Source organism: Solanum stenotomum, unplaced genomic scaffold (assembly GCF_019186545.1).
Source record: "Solanum stenotomum isolate F172 unplaced genomic scaffold, ASM1918654v1 scaffold8547, whole genome shotgun sequence".
NCBI classification, from domain to species: domain Eukaryota; kingdom Viridiplantae; phylum Streptophyta; class Magnoliopsida; order Solanales; family Solanaceae; genus Solanum; species Solanum stenotomum.
Window position 1 is genome coordinate 1 of NW_026037238.1, and position 7810 is coordinate 7810.

Sequence of the window (7810 nt, forward strand, 5' to 3'; positions counted from 1 at the left end):
TTATAGGCATTTTTCATGCACATGGTGAGTATATAATTAATATATTTTTAATACAATATTAATACATTTTAACATTGTTAATAAGAGAAAAAAATAAAAATAATTATAATACATTTTGAATTCAATATAAAATACATATTATAAGAATGTTTCAATGCACGTGGTGAATATATAACTAAAACATTTTTAATACAATAACATATTTTAGAACCGTTAATAAGAGAAAAAATAAACAACAATTATACTACATTTTAAATTCAATATATGATACATATTATAGGAGTGTTTCAATGCACGTGGTGAATATATAACTAAAACATTTTTAATACAATACCATATTTTAGTACAGTCAATAAGAGAAAAAATAAACAACAGTTATACTACCTTTTGAATTCAAATGATAATACATATTATAGGAATGTTTCAATGCACGTGGTGAATATATAACTAAAATATTTTAACTACAATAACATATTTTAGTACCGTTAATAAGAGATAAAATAAACAACAGTTATACAACATTTTGAAGTCAATATATTATACATATTATAGACATGTTTGAATGCATGTGGTGAATATATAACTAAAACAATTTTAAAACAAATATATTATAAGTATTATATGTGAATTTCAAACATTTCGGTACTATTTAAATTAGTTTACACTATTAGAAATGTATTACATTTGTTCTGGAGTAATAATTATCGAATTTATATTAATGTATAATATGGAATTCGAATTGTATTATAACTATCGTTTATATGTATACAACTTTAATACAGATTTTCAGAGTTTCACCTCTTTTTTTTCGTAATCACGATCACTAGACCACCGATTGTTTATATTTAATACAATTTTGATACAACTTTAATACAATTTTTCAAAACTTCACCTAATGTACAATTTTAATACAACTTTAATACAGATTTATATCAAATGATTATCAATGCTAAAATTATGTCATATATGGTAATAAAAATTAAGTAGCACTTAAAAGCGTAATTAATCAAATAAAATACGGAAAAGGGCCAAAAATACCCCTGAACTACAGGAAAAGGTCTAAAAATACCCTTCATCCATCTTTTGGTCTAAAAATATCCTTCTACTCATCATTTTGGTCTAAAATTACCCTTCCATCCACCTTTTTGACTCATTTATACCCTTGCAACTAACAACCCTCTCTATTAATTTTTTTTCATAATCTATCCAACTCAAAACAATATATGTTTTCAAGATCCAAAAAATATATTTTTTAAAATCTAGTAATTTCTATTTTCTATAGTTTTTTTAAAAAAAAAAATTGTTTTAGATAATTAAAATATTAGTCATGGGACATATCATATTATCATAAATCCTAAACAAAGTCTATCTTTTTTTTAAAAAAAAAATGATCATTTAATTTTTTTAAACTAATAATCTCTGTAACAACTCGTTGAAAAGAAGAAGAAGAAAAGTGTAGATGTTGTAGGTCGTAGCCTGTAGGAAAAATAAAAATAGAAAAAGAGAGAAAAAATATAATATATGATGGATAAGAATATTATTATGAGCTAGGGCTGCTTCCTTCCCACCGCATCCTTTCTTGTGTGTCGGAGATATAAAGCGAGTGCACCGGAAAAGAACGGGAACTGGATCGATCTATTCTATGGTGAAGCATCCGAAGCATAACTGCACACTCACAAGATCTTGGCCGAGAGATAGGAGCATTCGGTGAAACCGGTTAACTACACTTGCTTCTGGATAGATGTGTGGGACAGAGGGCTCGTGGTACATGTTGTCCACCCTTCATCCTCTACTTTGAGAACCGTGTGAACGGAGAGTGGGTAGAAGAGAAGGATATCCTCATACAGAGTCACACACTTACTTGAGCAGTGCGAGAGATTGGGGAATGGGTCGAATAAACTCCCCTGGGGTCGGAAAAATAACAGACGAAGCTTTACTTAGATAGGGTTTTGATTGGTCTTTTTTTTTCTTAGTGATTGGAAAGGAGGGCACCTGGGTATGTTAAAGAAAGGGGAGGCATCGAATGGCGAAGAGAGGTGGCTCGGCAGGGAAGGAATGGGAAATCGTCAAGGATGACTTCTTTGTTGGCGAAACGAAGGGCTAAATAGCGAGAGTGATTCTCTGAGCCGATCTGGATTTCCAACGCCTCAGGAAATTGGTCGAGATAGATGACAACACCTTTTTCTCCTCTTCCTTACCGATAGGGCAATCTTCTCTTATGGCCTTCACCTCCGCCCGGAAATAAAGAACCAAGCCCCTTTCTGATCCATTCATTTCTGCAAGCAGGGAGGATCCAGAGCGTTTCCCCCTATTATTCGAGGTTGGATGGCCGCACCCCACAAGCACCCAACCTTCCTTTTGCTCTTCCTTCAGTTTGCCTCCACGAACGCGCCACTTAGGAGCCCTACTCATATTCCAAAGGCGCTACTTCAATTCAAGCGCAAGCCCCCCCTACTATTGCATAACTTAAAAGAGTTATAAACAAAGTACCAAAGTGGTTGCGGGAATGATACGCTTTGGTTACCGGCGAAGGCTTCCAAAAGCGACCAGCTTTCCATACTAGTTGTTACCTTACGCTGCCATTTTTCCAATATTATTGAATAGCATGGCTTGGGGCTAAGATAACTCAAGTGGGAGAGCCGTGTTATAGGTGACCTTATTGCACGGGTCAAAGAGCACTTGTGTATGTGATGCAAGTGAACGTCTATGAAAAAGTTGTCGTAAAGTTTCGTTCTTCGCTCCATCGTCGACCCTATCTATGTTTCTATGATGGCCCAAGAACATGCCCATTCTTCTTCCGTAGAGAGACTTTTGAATTACGAGGTACCATTACGAGCTCAATATATACGAGTGTTATTCCGTGAAATAACTCGAATTTCAAATCATTCACTTGCTTTAACTACTCATGCTATGGATGTAGGAGCATCAACTCCGTTCCTGTGGGCTTTTGAGAAACGGGAGAAATTGTTGGAATTCTATGAAGGGGTCTCGGGAGCCAAGATGCATGCCAGTTTCATACGACCAGATGGAATGGCACAAGATCTGCCTCTTGGCTTATGTATAGATATTGATTCATTCACACAACAATTTACTTCTCGTATCGATGAATTAGAAGAGATATCAACCGGCAACAGTATCTAGAAACAACGATTAGTGGATATTGGTACTGTCACTGCACAACAAGCAAAGGATTGGGGATTCAGTGGTGTAATGTTAAGAGGTTCTGGGGTATGCTGGGATTTGCGAAAAGCAGCACCTTACGATGTTCATGACCAATTGGATCCTGACATACCAGTAGGTACTAGAGGAGATCACTATGATTGTTATTGTATTCGTATCAAAGAGATGCGACAAAGTGTTCGGATCATTGTGCAATGTCTTAATCAAATGCCTAGTGGCATGATCAAAGCCGATGATCGTAAGTTATGTCCTCTATCACGATCTCGAATGAAACTATCCATGGAATCTGTGTGAAACGTATATCATTGTCGTTCTTAACCTAGACTCAGGTTAAGCTCCGTCTCAAAACTTTGTGGGGTTAGGAGTAAAGCATCCCGAGGTTGGCGCATCTCGTTGAGCATGGGGAAGCATTGGGAACCCCAATTTTTTTCTTCGGAGCCATTTATTTTTCCATCCCCCCCGGCATAGCGCTTCACTTTCGGTTCTTCGGAAGAATCAACTTACGTCTCCCTTCTTCATTGATTTGGGGGATAGGGAACCGTCTACCAGTTGGGAAGCTAGACATCAAGTAAGTGGTTTGATGAGGATAACTAAGCTGACACGCCGGAGTTGCCTGCTGGCACAACAGGGTGGTGCCTTACCGCACCGCAGGCCGACGCGCGGTAGCGTTCGTGGTGGTGCTTCAGGATTCCAATGTACTGCGTCTAAGATCAGAACGAGCTTGCCGGCGAACCACTGTCGTCCCATTCTTGAGTGAGCTAGAGCTCATCCATCTTATCCACTGAACTAGCTAGAAGCTATCGCTTCGGGTCGAAGTACTAAAAGAAAAGGACCGGGAAACGCGGTGGCATAGGAACCACGAGACCCCCTACCAGTAAAGGGAAATTGGAAGTGCGCTCCTGCACACTTGCAGAAAAGGCCCTTTACCTTTTTAATAATAATAAATAAGGTAAGCGTAATAGATCCAACCTAGTCAAGGGGCTTTGATGCCCTTTGTATAGGTTGGGTTGCTGGATACGGGATCCTCGTAATAGGTTGGACCAAGATCCAGCCGAGAGAAGGCAATCTTTAGAAACAACTAATTAGGAAAGCAAAAGAACGCTTCGCGTTTTATTATCTTCTTCCCGCCCTAGGAGTAGCACAAAAAGAGGGATTAGCATTATTGACCCAATGATAAAGCACTAACACCTTCCTCATTGGGGCTCCGCGCACTGGGAAAAGGCAGACGCGACGGGAAATCAGCCACTAATTACAAAGCTCCAATAAGGTATCGAGAGGTCTATCACAGTCAGGTGTGAATTTCTTACCCGAATTTGGAAACTACCACTATTCTTATTTAGGGAGTTTAGGCGAAAAATGGCTTGATGAACCGTTCGCCATGCACCGGCCACATTCACTTGTTTATCGTAAAGGCTGTAAGTACACAGTGCCCCACAAGAAGGGTGCTTTTTCCGGAACGTAGTCTGATATAACCGTAATCGTGTATATATAGAAATATATCTTCGATGTTGTCATTTCGAAATGTCCGCTTCAACCGTTCTTTCACCTCCCAAAGATCAAAGTTGGCTTGATGAGCGCAGATGAGGAAGTGGGAGCAAGAAAACCAATAATCTATTTCTTGTCCTTTTACTTAAGGGCAGCTGGCCTTATTTGTAAAACTTTGCCGCGGGAGAGTCTTTTGCCAATGAGAATAAAGAAAGTTTTTGGGCAAGACAAGAAAGGAACTCTCCCTTTGACACCAAGGGATAAGAGTTGATTTTTGGCGATGACTTAGTGAAGGGAATCTATGAGAGAAGGTTCACGAACAGGGTTACGACCAACACGAGATGTTGTAGGTCGTAGCCTGTAGGAAAAATAAAAATAGAAAAAGAGAGAAAAAATATAATTTATTATGGATAAGAATATTATTATGATCATAATATTATTAATTTGTTTGTGATATATTAATTATTTATATCATACTTAAAATTTTAATGTAATTGATTAAATCTTAGCTGTAAATTTTTCCTTATGCCATGTGTCTTCAATCCAAGTAATAACTTGGGAAAAATCATATATCATATATATATATATATATATATATATATATAAAAGAAAACCTTAGGCCCACCTATGTGGCGCCACCACAAACCAGAATTCTTTGTTAAATTATTTATTTCCAAAACTAGCATTCCTCTTTCATGAAGAGTTGTGACTTTTATGAAAAGTTGCGACTTTAATGAAGAGTTGTGACTTTTATGAAAAGTTGTGAGTTTTATGAAGAGTTGCGACTTTTATGAAAGGTTGTGATCTTTCTGAAGGGTTGCAATTTTTCCAAATAGTTGTAACATTTCTGATAAGGCATAATAAACATTTGTTTACACTATCCTTTGTTGTCTATAAATAGAAGGATTTCCTCTCATTTAAAAACAATGAAAATTCTGAACCTCTTCTTCTTCACAATTAAATATTTGTGTACTTTGCTCCTGTTGAGTGACTCACTTACACCACTGCTTATGTTACAAATCCTGATATTTATTTTTACTATCATTAATTTATGCTTATGTTATTAAGGATAAATGATTAGATGTAATAATTTTCATTTTCCTTTACATTATTAATGTTTGTTACTACGTAATCTTGTATGTAAGATAATATAGTGTTTTAGTTTTAATGTGTGATAAATTTTAAGTATTATTTTATAAATTCCGTAGTAATTTTACTAGTAATTTGATAAAAAAAAACACATTAAAACAGTTGTCAAAATTGCTAAGCAAATAGTCCATTATTATAAATCAATAACTTTTTTCATTTCGAATTATGAATTTCAATTCGGTTTTCAACCCGTTGACAAGGGCTGTTTTCTTTAGGTCAGTCAAATATACTATACATTACTACCGAAGCGGGAGTTTGGAAACAGAAAACACAAAATCATGGCAGGAGAAACCCTAGACGATCGTATGAGTGAGTTGCCGGAGTCACTTGTGCTTCAAATTCTGTCCCTTTTGCCGACGGATGAAGCATTCACAACATGTATTCTATCTAAAAGGTGGCAGTATCTCTGGACTTCACTTAATTCCTTCATTTTCTCTCCTAAGCGCTATTGGGAAAGAAGCAAAGGATTTCGATCATTTGTTAACTACGTATTGTCTCATTACACTGCTTCCAAATTTGACAAGTTTGAGCTTCACTGTAGTAGCCCTGTATAAGCACAAGTCCCAAATCAGTCGATGGCTTACTTTTGCTGTTAAAAAAAATGTGCAACATGTTGTAATCTATTCTCATCCTCCTTACATAATGCCTCAAACTTTCTTTACTTGTTCGTCTTTGATAACATTACATATTGCGAAATGTTAATTGGTTTCTGATATTGTTAGAGCCTGGAAGTCTCTGAAGACTATAAAATCGGAGGATATGGTGGTACTGGATGCCGAATTTAATAACTTACTCTCAGGCTGTCCTGCGTTAGAAACTATATTATTTAATAGTGTTGGGTGGTTTTCGTCGCCTAGAAATTAATTCGTTAAAGGTAAAAACCCTGAAATTGGGAGGTTATTGGGTGGATGATGGTGGCCACTCATTTGAAATTTGTGCCCCGTATCTGCAGCATTTAGAGTTGTCGCATGATTTTCATGATTTCAAGTATAGTCTTGTTGATGTATCCTCTGTAGTTAATGCTAAGATAACTTTCGACATTACATGTATTAAAGATTTTGAGGATGATTATCTAGATTCTGATGAAGAGGATAAAGACAGTTGCAGGGACTATCATGAAGGTTTTAAGACCCTCGTCCAAGATTACCTTCAAACGCTACGTTATGCAACCGAGTTAACATTTGGAACTTTGTTCAGTCAGGTTGGTATGTTTGCCATTAGTGCCCTGCATTGCCAAACAGGGATACTTTTGCTTAATTGTACATAACTTGGTGTCATGTTATTAAAATTACATGATCTTTCTTTAAAAAAACTACAATCTTTGTTTTCTCGGATTGAATTTTAGCAGACAGTTTCAGTATGTAAAATGCATAAATTTCACCAACCGAAACTAGAACTTTTGTTAGATTTGTTACAACACTATCTCTTTGTTGTGAAGTGCTTTCTTTATTGCTTTCTCCATTGTTTAATAGTTTCATTGAATTTACTGCACTAGGTCCTATGCATATTGCANTGTTTGTCGTTAGTGCCCTGCATTGCCAAACAGGGATACGTTTGCTTAATTGTACATAACTTGGTGTCAAGTTATTAAAATTACATGATCTTTCTCAAAATAAACTACAGTCCTTGTTTTCTCGGATTGAATTTTAGGAGACAGTTTCAGTATGTAAAATGCATAAATTTCACCAACCGAAACTAGAACTTTTGTTAGATTTGTTACAACACTATCTCTTTGTTGTGAAGTGCTTTCTTTATTGCTTTCTCCATTGTTTAATAGTTTCATTGAATTTACTGCACTAGGTCCTATGCATATTGCAGTTCAAAGAGGTGCCAATTCCAGAATTGGAAAGCAAATATCTAGCGTTAGAGTTGCATTTGGAAAAGTTTAGTTTGTATGGGGCAACTGGCATTTTGCGAGCCTCGCGTCTTGTGGAGACACTCAACATATCAATAGAAAATCAGCCTGTGACTTTCTGGAACTTTTTCTTTTCTTTTT

General features: G+C 36.4%; 2 pseudogenes; both read left to right on the forward strand.

The window, feature by feature from the left end:
• The first annotated feature begins 2506 nt into the window (after positions 1-2506).
• Positions 2507-3474, forward strand: LOC125853065 (NADH dehydrogenase [ubiquinone] iron-sulfur protein 2-like; annotated as a pseudogene).
• Positions 3475-6092: 2618 nt separating this feature from the next.
• LOC125853066 (putative F-box/LRR-repeat protein At3g18150) lies at positions 6093-7779 on the forward strand (annotated as a pseudogene).
• The last annotated feature ends 31 nt before the right edge of the window (positions 7780-7810 follow it).